Source organism: Athene cunicularia (assembly GCF_003259725.1).
Source record: "Athene cunicularia isolate RWA chromosome 1 unlocalized genomic scaffold, athCun1 chr1_part1, whole genome shotgun sequence".
Taxonomy (NCBI): Eukaryota; Metazoa; Chordata; class Aves; order Strigiformes; family Strigidae; genus Athene; species Athene cunicularia.
In genome coordinates, this window is record NW_020799091.1 from 25,911,674 (window position 1) to 25,936,493 (window position 24,820).

Below are 24,820 nucleotides of genomic sequence, written 5' to 3' on the forward strand. Positions count from 1 at the left end.
GCTCTAGGGCCACTGAACCTAGCGTATCTTGGGCTCTGGCAGCTCTGTAACATAGTTAAATTACCTCATATCTGCTAAAGTGTGAACTCAGATCAAAGCTTTCTGTGTAGCTGGAGTCACCATAACTTCTCCTTTCCAAGCATAATATTGGGTGCATAACATAGATTAAATCAGCTGCTACCCCTACTTTATCTGGGGACACAAATATTTTCTTCTACCCAGATTCCCATTTCTGTAAAAACTGTAGAAGCCTAACTTTTCTCTGTGAAATTCAATTGAAAGTGGCAAGACTCAACTGTTAAGTTGGAAGGGGAAAAGGACTCTTAGACTGATATACCCCTATACACTTAAACAGCACTTCCTTAGGATGCTTGACTGTCTACACACACACATACAGTCACTAGACTTACACTAGCAAGCCCTATCACAATATTTAGCAGACATCTACTAACAGCACAATATCCTTGTAACATGTGAATACTTGTCCCTCTTGTGTGAGGCCAGTGCACAGGGAATATGCTGGTTTGATGTCAGTAAAAGGTCTGATGTAGAGGGCATCCCTGCTGTTGTTCAGAGTCCCACAGATAGATACAAGAGAAAAAAATAAACTCTTCCCTCTGGTTCTGAGTATTTGAGCTCAAAGGGGTTTTTATTTATTTCATAACTTTGTCACTTCTCAGTGTTCCATCATCTGACTTCTTATCTAAACTGTGGATGATAAACAGCCAGAATTCTCTCATCATGACAGACAGGGATTTTGATTCTTCTCTGTCAGCCAAGCTTCTGATAGCAAGTAGAACAGTGAGATCAGTTAGATAATATGGATGATGCAAACAATTCCTGAAAATGTGCTGGAGGCACTGACCAGTTTCTGAAATTACTGAGGAAACTCACTACAACATCCTCATAAAATATTCATAACATTATGACATGAGGCAGACATGCTTCACTGTAGTGCAGGAGCTTCCAGTAGAATGGCTTTGAGCTCTGTGTGTGTGTGTGTGTCCATATGTATGAAAGCGGGGTGAGAAGGGAATGCTTAAGCCAAGTGACATGAAGGATCAACCTGTCTCTAATAGCAGAGAGACTATCGCAGTGTATTGGGTTTATGTGGCAAGGTTCTGGTAGTGGGGTGATTGCAGGGGTGACCTCTGTGAGAAGAGACCAAGGTCTGCTCATGTTGGTCCCAGGCAGTGCCAGCCCACTTCAGCAAACTCATCACAGGACACAGCTGAGCCATGAGTGATGCTGGTGCCACTTCTGTATTAACATATTTAAGAAAAGGTAAAATGCTCTGCAGTAGCTGTGAGAGAGAAGTGAGAAAAATATGACAAACAATCCTTTAGACACCAAGGTCAGAGAAGAAGGAGGCAGGGAAGGTGCTCGTGCTCCAGGAGCCAAAGCAGACATTCCCCTGCAGGCTGTGAAGGACAATGTCAGAGGAGGTATCCACACTACAGTCCATAGAGGACCCCATGATGCAGCAGGTGGATATGCCCTGAAAAATGGTGTATTCCGTGGAGAGCTCATACAAGGAGCAGGCTCCTGGCAGGAGCTGCAGCTCATGGAGAGGAGCCCACACAGGAGCAGATTTTCAGGCAGAAACTGTGGCCCATGGGGAATCTACACTGGAGCAATTTCTGAAGGACTCTCTCCTGTGGGAAGGACCCCACACTGGAGCAGGGGAAAAGTGTGAGGAGGAAAGAACAGCAGATAGGAGCTGCTGGGACCACAGCACCCATTCTCCATCCCCCTGTGCCACTCTGGGTTGTAGGTAGAAGAGTTGGGAAGGAAGGAGTGAAGTTGAGCCTGGGAAAATGCGGGGGATAGGGGGAAGCTTTTTTAGCTTTGTCGTTGCTTCTCATCATCCTACACTATTTTTAATTGGCAATAAATTAATCTTCCCAAAGTTGAGTCTGTTTTGCCCATGATGGTAATTAGTAAGTGACCTCTCTGTCTTTATCTCAACCCATGATTTTTTTTTCATCTTATTTTCTCCTCCTATCCTGTTGAGGAGGGGGAGTGATAGAGCAGGTGGGTGGGCGTCTTGCAGCAAGTCAAGGTCAAACCCAGTACACAGAGCAAGTTATGAGTTAGTAGAATAAATAAGCTTTGATCACTTCCTCCTCTTCAGGAAACATCGCTGTAATTTGGTTGTCAACATCCCACTGCTCAGACCTGTGCATTTACACAGACAGTGTAGCATATTTAGCAAATGCTGAGGGTTTCCAAAGAGAAAGCTTTCCATCACTGTGATCCCTTGAAGACAGGTGTCTAAACTGTGACCTCTGTCAAGGATGCTTGGAATACCACTTAAGGACAATTTATAATGGTACAGAAAATAGGGTAGCTGCATAGTCATTATATCTGAATAGGGGGTAGTAAGCCACTAGGAGGGAAGTCAAATCCTCCAAGATAAACCAGCTGGGTGCAGTTTTGAAATGTGATCTCAGACAGAAGTGTTGGCAAAAGGCAAATTTTACAAGTAGAACAGGATGTATAACTCTCACTCATAAAGCTAATCTCAAAGCAAACAAAAGTAAATAAATAAATAGAAATGTAGATTAAAATCAGGAAAAAAATATTTTATTCTATAGTTCTTATTCTTGTATGTGCAAACACTGATGCACTTTTGGGAATCTTGCCAGGAAGATATGTCTGCTCCTTTCTAAACATAGCCAAAGATGAGATCCTTGGCTTTTTCATGCTTATCACTTAATTCTTAGTTTGGTGTATCTCATGCCTACCCTGACTGCAGCAGTCTTTAATGCTTCAGCATGAGAAGAGTCATACTTCCCTCTGCTTGATAAGTATGGGCAAAAGCTTATCAACTGCACAGAAAAACAAAGCAAAAATGAATCAAATATTTGCACTAACTTTTCCACAGATTTTCAACACATTTAAATATTTCCAAAGGTAAATAAAAATCAAAACAAATCTGATGGAAATGTTTGCAACACTTAGGTTTTTATTTCTGTTGGTTTTCAGCGAAAATGAGTCCTTGTTTCACACAGCACCTTTGATTGAAGTGTCTACAAGTGTCCCTAGGTCTTCCTCTGCAAAACTGTTTCTCATTAGATGGAGCTGAGCCTCCTTTGTTGCATGGAGTTATTAGAAAAGGTACTTCTTTAAAAAAGTGGACATTTAATTTATTTTTTTTTTTAGCTTTCAATTTCTTATTCAGAGAATTGCACCTTTTTATATCTTTTCCGTAAGTCTCAATATTCTTCAAACATGGGAAACATGAATCATATCTTTTTTTTTTTTTTTTTTTGTAAAGCAACATAGAGGTCTGATAGTTTGCCCAAGATTGTTCACCACATTTGTGAAATCTGGGAAGACAATTGAATCTTTGTGATTCCTCATCCACAACTTCTTCTCTGAGAGATAAATTAAATAATTAACCATGTTCATGAGAAATCTGCCATTCATGGAAGAACTATTGTCCTTGCGGCAAAGAAAGCATCCTGGACTGCATTAGGCATAGCATTTCCAGCAAGTCGAAGGAGGTGATCTTTCCTTCTGCTCAGCCCTGGTGAGGCCTCACCTGGAGTACTGTGTCCAGTTCTGGGCTCCCCAGTACCAGAGAGAAATGGAGTTCTTGGAGACAGACCAGCAAAGAGCCCTTAAGAAGATGGAGGGACTGGAACATCTCTCACATAAGGACAGGCTGAGAGATCTTGGACTGCTTGGCCTAAGGAAGAGAAGGTTCAGGGGGAGATCTCATCAATATGCAGAATAACCCTGGTGGAAGGGTGTAATGAAGAGGGAGCCAGGCTCCTTTCAGTGATGCCCACTGACGGCTCAGAGGCAGTGGGCACAAACTGAAACACTGGATGTTCCCTCTGAACATCAGGAAACTTTTTTACTGTGAGGATGAGCAAATGTTGGCACAGGTTGATTAGAGAAGTTGTGGAGTCTTCATACCTGGAGATATTTAAAAGCCATCTGGACACAGTCCTGGGCCTGTGATACTGCTCGTAGGTTGGAACAGATGACCTCCAGGGGCTCCTTCCAACCTCAACCATTCTGTAATTCTGTGAAGTGCTCAGAGCTTGAGAGATCTTGATCTGCAGCATAGGCACTATTTCTATATCAGTGGTATTTGATTACTGAAAAGGTATAAGTAACTGGTAAAGTGTGGTAAGACTATTTGTTAAGAGAAAGAAGAGAATCCTGGGTAACAGAACTTTGAGCCATGTGCTTCTATTTGTAGCTTTCACTCTGCTAATATGAGTTTCATCTGCACTTTCAGGACATTTTTTGTATAATAGCTGCTTCACTTTTACCAGCACTTCAGTGTGAATAATCTTTATGTCCCAGAAAATTCAAATCTTCAATGAGTGGAAAATCATGTGAAGAAAACCATCATGAGCTAGGCAAACATTTTGCTATTTTTTTCTCCTATTTCAACCACAGTAACATCTCTTTCTTCCCCAGTCAGAATTGTAGTTCCGCTTCATTAGAGAACAACACTTCCTTATCGCCATTACAGGATTTGTTCTTATTGCCTGCTAATCAGGTTCTAACATAAACTATGCATATGTAATCATAATTGTAGCAATAACTATTGCTTACCTCTAACCAGGGGAGTCCTGAGACACCTGCTTTAATATTCACAAGGAATAATTTTATGTTTCTTTATGACTGTTGAAGTAATTCATTCCAGTTTTATAATTTTGTGGAAATGGAGTTTTATTTTGGATATATGCATGAAAATTTTAAACCAGTTTTTATAGCTAAGTGAAGTGACCATTTTTGTAAACTCATGAAAATAAGAAGTTTTGGGGTAAACCATAAAAGAAATACAGGGAAATTTATCCATGTGTTAGAAATCGTTGTACCTTTGGGAAAAGAGTATTTAGTTTTCATTGGATATGAATTCCAGCCATCTTCCAAGCTTATGAATTCACAACTGTGGGAAACTGCAAGTCTAGGTCCTCTCAGATCACCAGGGGTTAGACAGAGTGGCATTACAGTGAATTCACAGTGCTGACTAATTAGAAACCAATTGCTAACTGAATAAAAGGCTCCCTCTCAGACTCAGACTGAGCCAGTTCAGTTGGCCAAGTGATTTTGGAAGAAGGTTGAGATGAAGGGCTAACAACAGTTCCCCAGGGATCTTCCTGACCTTACTGGTAGGTATGTAGCAGCTAAACCTGGCTGACCATTGCTTGCTATAGGGTCACTTCTCCACAGGTTTGCTCTGAGTACACTGGTCATACATGATCTCTTATCTTTTTATGGAAAACATCCTTCAGCAGGACAAGGGAGTCCTTTGTACAGACAATATGGGATTTAACACTGATTTCAGTTATTTTTGTTGAAATAGTGGAAAACAATAACAAAAACATCTTTAAGCACAGCTTTATATCTTGTTCATGACACTTTGCTTTATTCTGGTATTCAAACTCTGGCCACTCTGATGAGTCCTACTTATCCCCTCTATCTATCATACTGTCAGACAGAGAACACCACCAGGAGCATAATGACCTTTCTGGTGCTATCCAAAACCTCAGTATTCCCTATCTTTATAGTGCTTTTTTCACATGATTAAATATTTAGTATTGCACTTCAAACTCCATGGGGCCCTAGTTACACTTGATTTAAAGTAGAAGTGGAAATACAGGAGAATAATACAAATACCTCAGCTCTTATCTGAACTGAGCCTAGCCCTTTTTTTTCCTAAAGATAACATCACAATGCAAGGCAATGTGAGTCAGGATTCCCTATTTACGAATGTCTAAAGAAGTTGATTCCAGAGCTGTGCTTTGCTTTTGACAAACCATTTTTTATTTTCTTCTTGGAACATTTGAATTTATTTCTGTGACAGGTTTTACTGGAATATACCAGTCTACTTAATGTCTAGTCATGAGAATTTTATAGTTTAGGGTGGTATAACAGAAGAGGAAATCTGATCCTGGCCTCTGATGAGTACATCTGTACAGGTTATGGAAGACCAAGGCTTTTTAAAGTGTATAGACAGACTGATGTGGGCCAAGCGTTTGACTTTGCATTATATTATTCTTTAAGCTAGCATTCTGCTCAAGAGATACGCTGAAATGATAGGCTGCTACTTCTCTCAGTTTTCATGATGCGCTGAAAGATACTGTTTCAGTTACAGTAAAAAATGTGATTTTATGTTTCTTAATTTGAAGTCTTTGCAAAGAAAGAAGCAGTTTTTCTTCTTACTTCTCCTGGACTCTTCTGCCTCAGAAAGCCTGCCTGAGGAAAAAGTCAGCTGTTCCCAGCACAGACCTCATTTTGTTATAACTATTTAACTTGCAAAGGTACCCTCTCAAAACCCTCTCCAAACTTTTTCTCTTTAGAGCCCCCATGCAACACAGTGTGGTAACAGGAGAAAACTCTGGTAAGGTTTTGGAAGGACAGTTATGGAAAAGAGCAAAAAAACATTCCAAAGACTTCTCCAAAGCTGCTAAGGATGAGTCAGATTCACAGACTAACTGCTCACGGTGAACATGAAGATAAAGTCTGATTAGCTCCTTAGTTTTGTGGCCAGCAGGCAGAGAGATCCTGAAGGTGTGGCTGAATTAATTCTTTATACCATGATGTGGTCAGTATTTTTGTGTCTAGAGACATACTAAATAATAACAACATTTTATTATTACAACCTCAACTACATTTTTAATATGAAAGGTAAGATCTGGGCTTTCAGTTCATTTCCAGCTCCTGCTTCTTATTCTGCTGCCAGTATAATCCCAAAGCTCATGAAACTCTCCATATGAGTCATTAATTTATGCAGTTGCTTTTTATTTGGCCAGTCCCACAAGACACAGAGCACAATGGCTTGTGTACCTGTTAGCATTTTCACTCAAAGACTGAGTCAGAGAGAGGACTATAACAATTTATATACTCAGAGTTCACGTACTGCAAATAATGTACAGAAATGGCTTAAAAGTCTGTGTACCGATTAGAAGAGAAACACTCAGCATGTGTACTGAGCACAGTGGATTGATTTATAAAACTTTGCTTATTTCACATCTTAAATTGTTACTTGTTTTCTGTGTTCAATTTATTTCTGCTCAATAATTCATTTCAGCAATTAGTTTTGAATCCTTATTAGTATAGGAATGTTGGCTAAGGTAGAAGGCAAACAATTTGTGAGGAGTGTGAGCTGAAATGAGTAAGAGAAGTACCATTACAGTCAAAAAGCTGAACATGCCCATGCATATCTGATGAGGAACCCATGAAGGTCAACTAATGAGCAGACAAGTGGCAGTCCTTGTGGGAGACTAGAAATGTCATCAGATTTGCTACGTGATTTTGCATATATAACCTCATCTGAAAATAGAAACATTTGAAATATCACTGGGACTCTTGAGAATTAATCTAATATCATTCCAGCATGTGGTTTAGCAATACATATAGTTTCCACTGTTCTTAGAAAGGTGAAACTGGTTTTCTATACTGGCTAGACAGATGTACAAAAAACTTTTGAAGAGTCATCATTTACATTTCCAAACAGATCACACCTGTCTATGTTTCCTTCCTATCTCTCTCTTCAGGATAACTCAGCATAAGAGTGAGGGGAATTGGATATGGCAGTTACAGTAGTTGTCTGATTATTTACTTTGTGCACAAATGATTACAAGCACAGGCAGGCAGCAGTGCTAAGGGAATATGGGAGATACTCTCATTGCTATGATTTTGGAAAACCAATCTCAGACACTAAGTGCTAAAGACCATCATGATATCAAACAAAACGAAAAATAGCAATTCTGTTTGCTCCATAGCCTTTTCACCCACGTGGATCTCAGCCCTCCAAGTGCACAACAGTTCTTAAGAGCTCTGCACAGAGGTCTGCAGGCATCTTCAGACGTTTCCTTAGCAACAGGAGCCATGTGCAGGCTATCTCAGCTGCTATTCCTACACCAGGTTTCCTTGGCAGCAAGGAAAATATTTAGAAAGGAAAAAAATGGAGAGAGATCTCTTCCAATAAGGGAGTGAGTTTCAGCAATTTACCTGTGCAGTCAAGGCTTTAAAAAAAAAAAAAAAAAAAGTTGTGCTCATGAAATATTTTTTTTTAAAGATCTGTATGGACCTGGGCTTTCCATTGCTAAGGCTGACAGAAAAAGCACAGGGATGGCAGTGTGTGCCTGGCCAAGAAGAATGTCATGCTGTCATGGCTGTCTGCACAGCAGATCCTGATCCCAAGAGAGTTGCATAGTTGTAGTAACAGCATCTTTGCCTGCAGGTCAGGTGGCCCTGGAGAAGTAGCTTGCATGTAGACTGAGAAGATGTCACCCAGAGGTGAGGGCTGCCAGTGAGCTCAGGAGACCAGCCCAGCAATTTGTATTGCTTATCTTAGCAAAGTTTCTCTAACAGGAGATGACCTCCACTTACCAACAACACGAAACAACCTGTGCTCACCACTGTTTATAAGATTAGGAAGAAAGAAGTACACACGCTGGCTGTTGTTGTTCATTGGCTATAAGCTTACCCACAGTGAAGGTTGCATACCAGGATACATCTATCCATCACGTAAATAACAAGGCAAGTCCCGCTCCTTGGCAAGGCAGATTAACCCCTAGATTGTCGTATAGTACAAAGAATCAGGGTTACATGTACCAAGCCAGCTACCCTGAAACATTTGTATATTTCTATACAAGACTGCATATGCATTGTAAACTGCTTGAAAGGTATCTTTCATTTTGTGATTTCAGGCCCCTTAAACTTTCAATTTAATTAAAATCCAAAATACACACACTGCATCATCTACCTATCAGATAGTGAGATTTTACATTTTATTTCTCAAGTAGAACACAAACCAGAAAATGTATTCTTTGTATTAAGACTTAGGGCAACTATACTGTCTAAAACATCGACTGATGAGGCACTGTGGAAGAAAGCTTGATGACTAAGGGCACAAAAGAGTAGCAGTTTTCTGGCAGCAGTTTCTTGCATCTGTACAGAAGTTCAGTGACATTAGGGGAAGATTCTGAGGCATTCATTTTTATAAATGAAAGAAAATGGTTTATATATATATATATATAATGTATATTTTTATAGATACAAACAGACAATGCACAAATGTTCAATTATTCATATTAAAACCAGAATATTAACTTGGAAAGAAAGTGAAATTAGAAAATTATGTAAAATCAAGTATTCCAAAAATCATGAGATCATTCTAACTGATTTTTTCAGAAGTCACAAAAGTTTAGTAGGAGGCCTTACTGCTGTCTTTTTTATGAACTTCAATCTCTTCCTACTGAATTCAGTGGACATGGATGAGATCACGTTTCCTCAGACTTACACTGAAGACTTCTGTGATAGCCATTCTAGATTTTCCATTTGCCCCTTAATAATGAATTTGTCCTGCACTATTTCTACCCTCCTCCTAATCACTTAAGCTTACTCAGACCTCCAGGAATATTTTTGATGTTTGAAGAGGTGTCTGAGGCAAGCACCTGCAGTAGCAGCATTGCTAATCAGAGATGTCTGCTTATCTGCTACAACCGATGTCCTAGTTCAGTTAATCAGTACAACTGCCTGAACAAGTTGGGTGCCACATTCCTAAAAAAGGCATGGTCTTCATTATATCCATTCATAAATTTGCTTCTTAAAACAATTTCTTGCAAGTGCATGTACTATCTGTCGAAATACACCTTTTTATCTCAGATTTCTGTTGGCCTAAATCATTGCACAATATTAATAATGATTTCTGTAGGTCTCTGTGGGGCTTGATGCATTTTGGGGTCCTGTCAAAGTCCTGGAGCTATCAGACAGCTATACTGGGAAGCCTATTTACAGCAAAGCTTTTAAAATCCTTTCAAAGCCTCTCATGAAAATGTACTAAGGAAAAAAGTAAATATGTTTTTCTTATTATACTGTGTCTCCTGCTTAGTTGTCTCTAGCATTATTTGTTTTAATATTTTATCTTTTAGAAACTCATAGGAAGGCAGCGCTGGAGGCACATATAGCTATTTGTCTTCAGGGTTCTGTGATTGCAGGACCATATTTTATGTGCACCCTGATGTGTGAGAATTATTTCAGTCAGTGAGAAAACTAATGACTGGGACTTTGAACATACTGTCACTCAGGCTGAATTATAAAATTGGAAATTAGTGACAAAATTTCTGTGGCACATAAGAATGATAAAGAGGAACTAAAGGGCAAGACTTCTGCAGTAGTGTTATGATCTCTGAAAATATCTCTTCTATCAAGAACATCTTGATTGCCATGCAGAGTCAGCTATTTACCTCTTGCAGACTATTTTAAACTACTGCATAAACTATCTGCACATTCTTAGACCAATGGTGGAAGAGGGATGTGATAATGCGTAAGCCCACAGAGTGCAATTTATAAATATATGTTAATGTTCCTAAGTACAAAAATGGAACTCTGGAGAGAAGGATGAGTAAAGAACAAAATCCTTTAGACATAACATATTGTTAAAGTAGATGTTCAGATGTATGCAATCAGCAGCCAAGTTTTATTCATATTTTGAATATGAAAAGTTTATTGAAGTGCCATATTTTGTTCTTTGTTTTAATTCACAAGGTTTGGAATGAAACCAGGAGTGCCACCAAAAGGAACAACTCAGAAACCTGACCAGTTGCACTTCTTTGGAAGCCAAGTGCTGCAGGGCTAATCTTGATCACTGATCTTTTCATCTTTCCAGGACAAGATATAAAAGACAGTGGTGTTTCCTTAACTAACAGCTTCCTTTCCTAGTGTGGCAGGGCTTTCCCAGTAAACTTCAAAGATTTTCATGATGACTGTCCTGGTTCAGCTAGGATAGGGTTAAGTTTCCCCAGCAGAGAGAGGAGGGGAAGGGATCTCCATCCGGGTTATTCATACCTTGCTGACATCAGGTTGATCAGGTCGGCGCACAGGTACTTTTTCCTTGGTGGCTTCTGGTGGCGGGAGCACACATCGGGTTTGTTCCGTGACCATTGCGGTATTTCTCTGCATATCTTCTGTCTTGTTCACTGTTATTGCTGTTTATTGTTGTTATCATTGCTACTGTTGTTGTTCAGATTGTTTATCACACTGTTGTATTAAATTTCTTCTTATTTTAACCCAGGGTTTGTGCCTCACTGCCAGCCTGACCGGCTGAGGGTGGGGGAGGGACAACGGCAACGTGGTCTCCAGTCCCGGCAGGGCTTAAACCATCACAATGACATTGGTGGAATTTTCTAGTCCCAGTATTACAATGTTACATGTTGGTTAGCAGTTTTGCAATATGATTTTATTCCAGTCAGTAACAGTAAAATGAACAGGAATTTACAAAAGAATGGGGGTAGTAATCTATGGCACTTCAGTTTAAGCCTTATCACTGTTCCTGTAGTCCTACCCAAATGACCTGCTTAAGGTCTTTAGCCAGTACACTGATATACAAATGGAAACACAATGCTACACTAAGCACGGTGTTTCTGAGCAGACTCACTGAAGCTTTTTTGGGAGAACACTCCACTAGCAGGACAGGTTTTTAGAGACAACTTTCTCTGCATGCACATATATGGCATCAGGAAACCTGGTTCATGTTTTCTCTTTCAGTGTGTGTCTGCTGCAGCAGATCCGGTGGAAAGCTATCCATCTATCTGATTTACTGTGGGTCAGGTATCTCTGGGTACATTTGCTACAAAGACAGAGCAGTCTTATTTATCTGTTTATTAGTATTAGTTATCCTCAATTCTCAAGACTGAATGCAGTCCTTATACATATAAATAAGGCACATGCTTTGGCACACTTAACAGCCTCCTGAGATGCTTCATCAAATGCAGGCTGGCAGGCAAATCCTTAATCAGGCAGAGAACAGCCATTGGCCTCTGCCCTTCAGTGTGGATTAGGATAAGTCTCACTGGCAACAACCAGCCACTCTCAAAACTGCTGTTTCCCTTTGCTGTAAGCTGAATTGCTTGATCTTCACTCCTATGATCATAGAATCACCATAGAATCACAGAATGGTTTGGGTTGGAAGGGATCTTAAAGATCACCTAGTTCCAACCCCCTGCCATGGGCAGGGACACCTTCCACTAGCCCAGGTTGCTCAAAGCCCCGTCCAACCTGGCCTTGAACACTGCCAAGGAGGGGGCAGCCACAACTTCTCTGGGCAACCTGTGCCAGGGCCTCACCACCCTCACAGTAAAGAATTTCTTCCTACAATCTAATGTAAATCTACCCTCTTCCAGTTTGAAACCATTACCCCTCATCCTGTCACTACACTACATGATAAAGAGACCCTCCCCATCTTTCCTTTAGGCACCCTTTAAGTACTGGAAGGCCACTGTAAGTTTTCCCTGGAACCTTCTCTTCTCTAGGCTGAACAACACTAGTTCTCTAAGCCTGTGTGATAATAAGTGTTTCTCCGTTCTTCATAGACATAGAATCATCTATGTGTCTTCTGTATTTTATTTTGATGGACTACAATGGGTACATGCTTCTTCCCTTAACAGATGATGCTGCTGACTGGAGGCTATCAGTGAGACAGCAGAGGTAGCCTTAAAGCTAGCCAATGTGTAGGTAGAAGTTTAGGGACAATATCATGAACACTTCTGTTCTGTTTACTGTACATGGGAACAAACCAGGATGGCTATGGGTTGGAATACAGGACAGGAATGTACTATCCATCTTCTAAATATAAATAATATTGACAGCTGATGAAGATATAATGCTAGGTCCTTTCATGCATGGCTTCTGCACCTCTCTCTCATTAGACCTATCACATATAAAAGTCATGCTTAGCTGGAATTTGTGAGAGTTATGCTTTTCAGTTATAGCTGAAGTGCTAATAGTAGCACCACATATGATTTAGCAAATGAACTAGATCTTTTCAAAATAGCCTTGGCATGTCTGTACCACAGTAATGTCACAGTAACACCAGGTCTTAATTTTTCCTAGTGTTAGACTCCCCTGTTATTTCTGTTCCAACAAGGGAAAAATATCAGTGCTTCTATAGAGACACTGGAACAGACTTCACAGTCTTATCTGATCACCTTAACAATCAACTGCGATTACCTCCACATGTACATCAAAAAATAAGAGGGTCACTTAGTAGAAATACCTGTGTATTTACAGAAGAAGATCTGATTTCTAAGTTCTATGCAAGTATAAATTGGGAGCCTAGAGTTTGGTTTGAAAGGAAATGTAGCTGGATTTAAGGATGCTGTTTAATTATTTGTCACTTACACTATCCTAAATCCCGAGTGTCATATTTTAAGGCAAACCTGTGTAGGCAAACTTACTGATAGCGTGGGGGAGATTTAGAGTAGCACTCATTAATAAGACTGTCAGATGCTTACTACTGGATTTTCTGTTCTGAGTAAGAATAAAACATTTGGATTGATATTTCCAAACTGAGTATCTCTGCACTGTGCTGATATTTTCAGCCAGATGTCTCAGTCATTCTGAAGATAAACACATTAAATATGGGAACACGGTGCAGGAGGGAACCTCTTGGATATTTGACTTCAACACTGTTATCTGAGGCAAATATGTCACAGAATCCTGAAATTTTTTAGGCTTTTTCTTTCTCATCGCCTCACTCACTAACTGGAAAACCATTAAGGGCCTTGCAGCTGTAAACCTGCCATTCACAATGAGTGTTTTTAACTTGTCTGTGTCAATATTGTTCTTAGCTTAAACAGCTCTTCTCCCTCTTCTCTGGTGTTTACTTTCCTGGTGTATTTACAGAGAGCAATCATACCAATTTTAGACTCCATTTCACTAGGCTAAACAAGTTAAGAGTTTTCCATCTTCTCTGAATTTCTAAGCTCATAACCAAACAAATGTATGGATAAACATCTTAAAATAATTCATGACAAAATTAATAATTAATTTAAAAGAACTGATTAGTAAAAATAAATTAAAAATCGTTATTAACTTCATAATGCTAAGTCTAATATTGCATATGCAAGGGTGCTTCCAAGTCTCAGATCTTGGTGTGCACCACAGCATGACAGACTGATACAGGGGTCAGACCGTGGTGCAACCAACCATGGAGGGGAAATGCATCAATCAAATCCTACATGTAGTAATGGAAAGACACGTTAGTATCTTGTGGAAATGAAGCCTGAATCAGCCAGGGATAATTTACAAAAGACTCTGCAAAATTATAAAAACAAATATTGTATCAAAATTAGCATGAGACATACAAGAATTTTGTAAGAGCATTCCTTGTTGCTGCGTCCTGAATATTTCTTTCAAAACGTATCTGGCTCATTAAGCTTTACCCAAAGATCTCTGATGGAAACAGACAAGAATGTCAATTTCTTAGTTCTGCTTGGTAGAAAACTTAGAGAAAAAACATTTTAGTCTGATTTGATGCAGAACTACATTTCAGAAGACATCTTCTGTGTACCAGAAATGCAGCTGTAATCACAGGGCACGCAAACACACAATAGAACTGATTCCAGACTCCACAAACAATTCTATTTAATTCTCTTAATTCCTAATGTTCAATTTTCAGTGTTCTTTTATCACAGTTATGAACATGCATGTACAGTTGAATTAATCTCATTATTCTAGCAAACAAGATGAGGGGTCCATTGTTCTCAGTTGTATACAGATAAAGAAGTGGAAGAATTTCAGATTTCAATAAGGGAAGCGAAAAAGGAAGGAAAAAATAGAGGAATTTAGGTAGAAGGATGTACTTCCACCACCTGTTCTAGTTCCTAAGATAGATGTTAAGTGTCTATGTGGGATCAAGAAAGAAAATGTGCAGAGTCCCATGCCTTCCAAATCTTCACTCTTTGTGCTATCAGTGAATTCAAGTAGCACCTATGTACTGATCATCAACTGAAAGAAAATTGGACATTACCTAGTAGGCAGTCTGAATATGATCTTAGTGAATTTCTTAACAGCCATGCCTCATAAGAACTGCTTTTCCAGAGGATTCAGGTAGACTCCCACATTAACTTATTTTTCCCGACCAATCTTTTTTCTTGTAACTGGAAACACAGACGGAAGAGATGTCAAGGCACAAGTTGGTGATGGGAGCAGGAATGCTTTTCAGCTGTGCTTTCAGAGGTCCAAGACCACTTCCTGATGCATCAGTCACTGAAGGAAAGAAAGAAGGATATCTGCCCACACTTTCCTTCTTAATGGAGAGTGTCTTGGGATCTGCCCCAATGGAAGATGCTCAAACTAGGTATGTGACTGTGGTTTCAGATTTGGATCTGTAGAGTGTCTTACCAGTAAAACCAATGCAGTTACTTCCTCCTGCCTCAGAATTTTTCTCCTTCATAGGCTAGTTATCTTTAATAATTCAAGGCTGTCGAAGTCTCAGAAACATTAAAAAAAGTTTGGAAGAGTAATAGGCATGATGGGAATGAAAAGCAGCCTCTATTGCCTAACCACACCTAACAATAAAATTTCCAGCTATCCTAGAATATCTTCTTGCTAGCTCACAGTCTGGTGGATTTGTGGGACTTCAGAAGGTCTGTAGAAGTGTCATTACGATGGGGGTGGGAAAACATAGCAAGCATCTTAGTAGATGTATGGTATGTTGCTGTTGGTTTGCTATTTGTTTTCAAGCAAACAGGTGACTGACAGGAAAAATATGAACTCATCCCTCTGCTCATTTCTGGTAGCTCTGTTGCTCTGTTTTAGCCTGCTTCAGGTTGTCTCTAGAGAGGCTGCTGCCATCAAGGATTGAGCTACAGTCTGGCCCCGTGCTGAAGTACTGGATTCAGCTGTGCAAGGCAGGCAGAAGAGAGAATGTGCCTGTGAGAGAGGCTGTGGGTCTGACGCTTAACTAATAAAAAATGTTGTTATGGGTCTGGCATCAGAAAGGGGCTATATATGGAACAGCCCTCAGCGATAGACTCTGGCATATCCAGAGCAATGTTGACTGATCTAAAAGTAACAGAAACGTGATGTACCTCCCATGGTCCATGTGCAGCATGAGGATCTTCCTGGGGTACAGAGCAATAAACAAGAGATAAACAAGGGATGTTTTAGTCAGGCTGAGATGCATCACAGCATCTGTCTGCCTCAGAGGGAATACTTACTGTAGGGATATCTGCTTGCCAGGGCTCACAAAGATGCAAATTCAGAGGGAGCAGAGGAAGTACAGAATGAACTAAAGGATCTGCTGGTGGCTCTAAGGACAATACAGGTCCTGTACAGACCCACAGGCATATTTAACAGAGTAGCTTAATACTGATATTTGTTGTGCTAAATCAAAGCCTTGGGTAAAATAAGCAGAAAATTTGATTTTCAGTAAGGACTCAAAGTCTTCCTAGGCAGTGCAGGAGAGTGACAGAAGAGTGACAGGAGAGCGACAAGAAACTGAAGCAGAAATAGAGAGTATTTGTATTTAAAATATTTGTTCTAATTATAGCATGAAATAGAGAATGTGGGAGGCATTCGCTGTTCTTGGTAGGAGCAGGTGGGCAGAGAAAGAGGATTTTTCATTTTTGTAAATCTGTGAAAAGATGGCTTAATACAGGAATTGGGGTGGGCAAGCACTGCTGGAGAGGACAAAAAAAGGAGCAGTTTGTTGAAGGGCAGCTTTAAAACATGATCACTGTCTTCAAGGTATGCTAGAGTGGGAAACTCATCAAGAAAGAACAAATGATTGAAATGCCCTGTGTTATTTTGAATGCAAAGATTCATTTTAATGTAAAGTAACAGGTTAGTGGAGCTTCCTCACACTGCTGAGCACTCCCTATTAACTGTACTAATTCACTAAACTGACAATTGTTATGTGATGGAGTTGACATTACAGAGCAGGGTTTTTCCCCAATCTTTCTTGAACAGTATCCTAGAATTTTTCTAGAATTTGGATGGGTTTATTGGATGTAAAAGGGCCACCAAGAAAATTCTCAGTGATAATAGACATTCATGAAATATCCCCCTTGAATAATTTTACTGCTTTTTTAGGGGTTTATTTTTGTTATTGAGGGGTGTTTGGTCCCTCCAGATTCTCCATCTGTTGATTTTCATAAGAATCTTCATGCAGAAACAGCATACTTATATATGGTAAAATAGAACGCAGGGGTATGAGGATTTTCAAGAGTGCTCAGAAGACGTTTCTGTTTAGTTAAGGTTATTTAAAGAAAACTTAAGAAAAAGGTTTCTGTTTAGTTAAGTAAGAATCTCTCTCACAGTGAGCCTTGCACTGCATTGTTCTGTTGGTAAATGTTGACATGCAAATGTGTGGAAGGAAGGATTGAAGCACATGAGGAAGAGCTTTGAAGGAAGGATTTGGAAAACAGCCAGTGCAAATGCTGGTTACAGTAGATATACTTCTCTCTGTAGTACTCTTAATGAGTTTTCTTCATAAAAATGTGCTCAGTTTTATAGTCTCGAGTCTTTCCATATTTCTTGGAAGTCAGTATGTGATATAACCAAAGAAATTCAGAATGTGAGAAAACAAAGAACTGGGAAATTATTCATTCAGTTAAAAAAAAAAAAAACAACAAAAAACAAAAAACTGACATCAGGGAAGACAGGTATTTTTTTTTTTTTTTTTTTTTCTTTTTTTTTTTTGTTGGGTTTTTATTTTTTTTTGTTTTTTCCATTAAACCTGCTATTTTGATCCGTGAGTTTTTCATCTTATTTTCTCCCCCTATTCTGCTGAAGACAGAGAGAAAAAGATCCCCTGGGATCCCCTGGGAGACGATCCTGAAGGGTATAGTGGCCCAGGAAGGCTGGGCGCTCTTTAAGAAGGAAGTGTTAATGGCTCAGGAGCAGGCTGTCCCCAGGTGCTGTAAGAGAAGCTGATGCCAGAGAAGACCACCCTGGCTGAACAGGGAGCTTTGGCTGCAACTCAGGGACAAAAGGACAATTTATAGATTTTGGAAAAAGGGGCTAGAGACTCACAGTAATTACAAAGAGGCTGTGAGGCTATGCAGGGCTGAAATCAGGAGGGCTAAAGCCCAACTAGAAATTAATTTGGCCTCTGCAATCAAGGATAACAATAAATGTTTCTATAAGTATGTCAGTAGCAAAAGAAAGACCAGGGAGAGCATCCATCCCCTGCAAGATGCAGGAGGAAATATGGTGACAAATGATGAGGAAAAGGCTGAGGTGCTTAATGCCTTCTTTGCCTCAGTCTTTAATAGCAAGATAGTTGTATTGAGGGAATCCAGCCTCCTCAGCCAGAAGACAGAGATTGGGAAAACAACCCCCCACACACATTCCAGGAAGAGATCATGACCTGCTGCATCACACAGACACACACAAGTCTATGGGACCGGATGGATACACCCGAGGGTGCTGAAGGAGCTGGCTGGGGTGCTCGCCAAGCCTCTTTCCATCATTCACCAGCAGTCCTGGCTGACCGAGGAGGTCCTGACAGATTGGAAATTGGCCAATGTGACGCCCATCTATAAGAAGGGTCGGAAGGATGATCTGGGAAATTACAGACCTGTCATCTTGATGTTGGTGCCCGGGCAGCTGATGGAGCAGCTCATCCTAAACACCACCATACAACACATGCAGGACAACGAGATGCTCAGGCCCAGTCAGCATGGGTTTATGAAAGGCAGGTCCTGCCTGACAAACCTGATCTCCTTCTGTGAAAGGGTGACCTGCTTATTGGATGAGGGAAAGGCTGTGGATGTTATCTACCTTGACTTTAGTAAGGCTATTGACACCGTTTCCCACAGCATTCTCCAGCAAAAATGGCTGCTCGAGGCTTGGACAATGGCACACTTTGCTAGGTAAAAAGCTGGCTGGACGACTGGGCCCAGAGAGTTGTGGTGAATGGAGTTAAATGTGGTTGTTGGCTGGTCACGAGTGGTGTCCCCCAGGGTTCGGTTTTGGGGCCACTCCTGTTTAACATCTTTATTGATGATCTAGACGAGGGGATCGAGTGCACCCTCAGTCAGTTTGCAGATGACACCCAGTTGGGTGGGAGTGTTGATGTGCTCAAGGGCAGGGAGGCTCTGCAGAGAGACCTGGATAGGCTGGAGCCATGGGCTGAGGCCAACTGGAGGAGTTTCCATAAGGGCAAATGCCGGGGGCTGCCCTTGGGCCACAACAACCCCCAGCAGCGCTACAGGCTTGGGGAGGAGTGGCTGGAGAGCTGCCAGTCAGAGAGGGACCTGGGGGTGTTGATTGACAGCCGGCTGAACAGGAGCCAGCAGTGTGCCCAGGGGGCCAAGAAGGCCAATGGCATCCTGGACTGTGTCAGCAGTAGCGTGGCCAGCAGGGACAGGGAAGGGTTCTGACCCCTGTCCTCGGCACTGGTGAGGCCGCCCCTTGATTCCTGTGTTCAGTTTTGGGCCCCTCACTACAAAAAGGACATTGAATGACTCGAGCGTGTCCAGAGAAGGGCAACGGAGCTGGTGCAGGGTCTGGAGCACAGGTCGTACGGGGAGCGGCTGAGGGAACTGGGGGTGTTTAGTCTGGAGAAGAGGAGTCTGAGGGGAGACCTCATCGCCCTCTACAGCTCCCTGAAAGGAGGTTGCAGAGAGCTGGGGATGAGTCTCTTTAACCAAGTAATAAGCGATAGGACAAGAGGAAATGGCCTCAAGTTGCACCAGGGAAGGTTTAGACTGGATGTCATGAAGCATTTCTTTCCAGAAGGGGTTGTTAGGTGTTGGAATGGGCTGCCCAGGGAGGTGGTAGAGTCCCCATCCCTGGAGGTGTTTAAAAGTAGGGTCAATTTAGAGCTTAAGGATATGCTGTATTTGGGAACTGTCAGTACTAGGTAAACGGTTGGACTGGATGATCTCCAAGGTCCTTTCCAACCTAGATGATTCTGTGATTCTGTGAAAAAGAGAAGCTGGGTGAATACCTGACAGCCAGCCATGAGCAACCCATCACAGCTCCTTGACAAAGGATTGATTGGCTTCTGCTGAAGCAGGAATTCAGTGTGAATCATGATAAAATCCTAGGAAAATGGTTCATCTAATATGTTTAATCAGCAGGCTTGATATAATGTAGTTTACAGATACTGAGCTCATTCATTAGCATATATTCGCCTTTGTGTTTCCTTTATTTCTGCTTCTATATGCTAAAAAAAAAAAAAAAAAAAGTGGTTTCATTCACCTTGATGGTTTCCATCTAGCTCTTCTTTTTAATGCTTCAGCAGTTCAATTAAGAAACTATACACTCTACAAGGAAATTTTTCAGAGATGCTGAAAAGTTTCTCAGGTCTGAATCCTTGGTAGTAGTTAGATCTAACTGGCAGAGCTCGGCATGGGTCAGGTACTTAAAGTCTTAATTGGTCTGGGTCTCAGGCTTTTTTGTCATAATTTTCCACTCCTGCAGAAAAAATTAGTAATCACTTACAAAAAGTTAATACTGGTAGCAGAACAGAGACAAAAGTAAAATAGTCAGTAGGCAGTTCTAAACTTAACACTAGCTACTCTTAGGAGTTTTCATGGATATTTAATATAGTCAGTGGTGTGTGTTTGATTTTCATCTATTTTTACATAGGCATAAATAAAAATATTGGTAAGAAATATTTATACACTAATTTTACTTCTGTGTTTGTACTGGTCTTGTTTGACTTATTGTCTTTCTTCAATGTATTGGCACAACACTTAAATATTTGTAAGAGAAGTTTCAGTTTCTCCTCCAGACAGTATCTCCCAGAAGGACAAATTCTTGCAGATCCAAACCTGGAACATCCATCTGGATGGTGCATATTTATTTTTGCTAGGTGTACAAGCAAAGAGAAATGTTCAGCTTAGCAAATTCTGTAAAATTAAATTTATCCTCTCTGAAGGTTTAAGAAGTATCTCATAATTCTGTGAAACTGTAATGATGAAAAGCTTTTCATGTCTGGAGTTAACTAAAGAAACAGTTTCTAGGTGTACCACTACAAAGTCTCAAAAGCCAATATTCTAACTAATATTTCTTATAATATTTTGAATTCTACCCTAGTTCTTCCATGATTTCAAGTTGTCATTAAACTGAAAACAAAGTTAAAATGGTTTTAAAAAAAAAAGTATATAATTTTTGTATATAGTTTTTGATTGTACATAATTGTAATAAAATGTAGGAAATGTGGGTACCTCTAATGTTATTATGAAAAGCTGGTATTGTCTCTGTTCCCTTTCCTCTCAACACAGTGTTGGAGTGTCCCAACCATCCTTTTGGCTCCAAATATACCACCACCACCACCACCACCACTACCATCATCATCATCATCATCACGTCAATTAATGACAATGAACAAAGATGTTTTCATCTACTTTTGATTGGATGTCTCCTTCTCTGAGTGACTATTGCCCAGGAAACTTTCAGTCTGAAGATGTCATATATGTCTTGTTGGATTGCGATTGTGAGCCCCCATGGTTTCAATTCTGGATATCTGTTGTCCAGTATTTTCTGAAACTCAAGCCCCATAAAGTACTTTGGGAGCATTTTTTGCTTCAGAATCACAAAATAATAACATAATTCAGGTCAAAAGGGACTTCTAGAGGTCATCTGGTCTGATCACCTGCTCAAAGGACAATTTTTATCTGATTGCTCAGGCCTTGCCCAGGAATGGAGATTCTACAGTCTGCCTGAGCACTTGTGACAGTGTTTGAGAACCCTAATGGTGATTTTTTCCCCCTCCCCTCATGTCTAACTGTAGTATCCTGTATTTCACTGTGGACCATTTTGTCTTGTCCCACAACTATGCAGCTCTGAGAATAATCTTCCTCTGCCTGATATGCTCTCATTAAGTTATTTTAGAGGCTAATTAGGTCTCACAGCAGTTTTTTCTTCTTAAGGCAGCGGAAACCCAGCTCTCTCAAACTCTCCTCATACACTGTCTTTTCCATTCTCTGGACCATTTTGGTGCCTGTCTGATGGACTCTGTCGACTTTGTCAAAGACTTTTTTGTACTGGAGAGCTCAAATCTGGGCAGTACTCTAGCTGTGGTCTCACAAGCAATGAATGGCAGAGGAGAATCAGTTTCCTGGACCTTCTGGGTGCACACTTGCTTGTGCTGCCCAGCATACTGTCATCCTTCTTTGCCATAAAGGTACTCAGTTTAAAGGTTTAAAGACCAACAGGAAACACTGTGGTGGATGTCTGCTACAGACTGCCTGATCAAGATGTAGAAGAGGTTGTCTTCAGACAACTGAAAAAAACTCTAAAATTTGCAGTGCTCATGGGAAACTTCAACACAATATATTCTGAAGGGAGAACAAAGAAGGGCATAAGCAATCCAGGAGGTTTCTGGAGTGCACTGGTGATAGCTTCCTGACACAGGTGAATGAAGATCCAATGAGGGAAGACACTTTGCTGAACCTAAGACTTATAACCAAGGAAGAATTAACTGACAATGGGAAGGTCAAGACAAGTCTTGGCTGCAGTGAACACAAGACAGTGTTGTTCAGGATCCTGAGAGGAGGAGAAAAAAGCAGAAATCAAGATCAAAACCCTGCACTTCAGGAGAGAAAACTTTGGTCTGTTCAGCTGCTTGAGAGAATCACATGGCTTACAGTCCTGGTGAGAAGAGGTGTCAAGGAGAGCTTGTTGATTTCTCAAGGATCACCTCCTCCAAGCTTAAGAGTGGTCAGTCCCAACATGCAGAAAGTCAAGCAAAGACTGAAGGAGGCCTGCATGGATGAAGAAAGAGGTTGTGACAAAATTCAAACATTAAAAGAAAGTATAAAATTGGAGAAAGCCAAGTCACCCAGGAGAAATATAGAGACATTGGGTGTGCAGTAAAAAGCCCATCTGGAACTGAATATCAGGAGGTATGTGAAGGGCAACAAAAAGGCTCCCACAAGTGTATCAGCAACAAAAGAAAGACCAGAAAATATGTGTACCTGCTGCATGGGGCAGGAGACCAGCTGACAAAGGTGGATGAGGCTGAAGGCATGGAGGATGCCTTCTTCACCTTGGTCTTTACTGGTATGATCTACCTCAAGGAATCTAGGCTCTTGCAGCCAGTGGGAAAGTCTGGAGCAAGAAAGACTTGCCCTCAGTAGATGAAGATCTGGTCAGGGAACATTTAAACAAGCTAGACATAGAGAATTACATATGACACAATGAGTGCTGAAGGAGCTGGCTGATATCATTGCAAAGCCACTCTTGATTGTCTTTGAAAAGTCATAGGGATTGGGAAACGTTTCTGAGGCCTAGAAGAAGCCAAATATTACTTTTATCTTCAGGAAGAGCAAGAAGGAGGATCTGGAGAACTACCAGCTCCTCAGCCTCACTTCACTCCCCTGGAAGTTGTTGGAGCAAGTAATATTGGAAATAATTTTCAAACGTATGAAGGACAAGAAGCTGATGGGGAATACTTAGAATGGGTCTATAAATGGGAAATCCTGTTTAACCAACCTGGTAGCCTTTAGTAAGGCTTTTGATACTGTCTCCCATACTATCCTCACCAACAACCTGATTAAGTATGGGCTAGTGGACAGTGAGATGGACTGAAAACTGTCTGAACTGCCAGACTCAAAGGGTTGTGATGAGTGAGATGAAATCCATCTGGAAGCCAGTCACCCTTGGTACCTCAGAGGTTGATACTGTGGCAATAGTGTTCAGCTTCATTAATAACCTGGATGGTGGGACCCCTCAACAAGTTCAGAGATGATAAAAAATTGGGAAGAGTGGTTGTTAGACCAGAATCTTGTCCTACTTTTCAGACGGACTCCAACAATCTGGAGAAAATTGTGTACAGGGATCTTACAAAGTTACAATAAAGGGAAATTCCAAGTCCTGCACCTAAGGAGGAATAAGGAGGAATAACTTTGGATAGCAGCTTGGCAGAGAAAGACCTTTGGGCCCTAGTGGACAACAAATATACCACGGACCAGAAATATTCCTTTGTGGCCAACAGCTTCTGGGGAAGAATAAGCCCAGGCTGGGGGCTGATCAGTGGGCTGGCAAGTTGGAGCAAAGCTTTGCAGAGAAGGACGTGGGGGTCCTGGTGGATGACACATTGAGACAATTGAAGCACAGCTGACCCAGGGATCAACAGTGTGCCCTTGTGGCAAACAAGGACAACAGCCTTCTGAGTTGCATTAAGAAGAGATCTGCCAGCATATCAAAGCAGATGTTTCTTCTCCTCTACTTAGCACTGTGCGACACAACTGGAGTGCTGGGTCCAATTCTGGGCTGAACATGTAGAGATGTGAACATAACGGACAGAGTCCAGCTAAGGGCCACAAAGATGATTAAAGGACTGGAGTATCTGTCATATGAGGATGAGAGAGATAGGACTGTTCAGTTGGAGAAGTCTCGTGAAGGTCTTATCAACTTATAAATACCTGGTGGTAGGTGGTGAAAAAGGCAGTTTTAGAGACTTCTCAGTGGTGCCCAGTGACAGGACAAGAGACAATAAACACAGTCAAAAATACAAGATATATTTTCTGAATTTTTTGACTGTGAGGGTTGTCACTCAGTAGAAGAGGTTGACTGGGAAGGTAACTGAGACTCCATCCATGGGGAGGTGTCTTGGTTTTGGCTGAAATAAAGTTAATCTTCCTAGTAGCCAGTATATTGCTGTGTTTTGGATTTAAGATGAGAATAATGTTGATAACTGATATTTTAGTTGTTGCTGAGCAGTGTTTATACTAATTCAAGGACTTTTCAGCTTCTCAGACTGCCCTGGCAGCAGAGACTGGGCGTGCACAAGAACCTGGGAGGGGGCACAGCAAAGACAACTGACCCAAATGAGCCAAAGGGGTATTCCATACCTTATGATGTCATGGTCAGTATATAAAATGGGAGAAGTTGAATGGGGGACACTGCATTCTGGGAACACTCTGGGATTGCCTAGGTATCTGTCAGTGGATGGTGAGGAACAGTTTTGTGCATTATTTGTTTTTTATATTCTATTATTATTTTCCCTTCCTTTTCTGTCCTATTAAGTTTCCTGAGTTTCACTTTTCCTGATAATCTCTTGATTGTCTCTCCCCCTGATTGACAGGTTGTGTCCCACATCCCA

General features: G+C 40.9%; 1 long non-coding RNA gene across 1 annotated transcript; it reads left to right on the forward strand.

Moving 5' to 3' along the window:
• Positions 1–1,167: 1,167 nt before the first annotated feature.
• On the forward strand, positions 1,168–11,009 carry LOC113485902. The gene is made up of 4 exons (XR_003399493.1): positions 1,168–1,179; positions 4,589–4,592; positions 7,838–7,839; positions 10,848–11,009. It is a non-coding gene; the product is annotated as an uncharacterized LOC113485902 (long non-coding RNA).
• Positions 11,010–24,820: the final 13,811 nt, after the last annotated feature.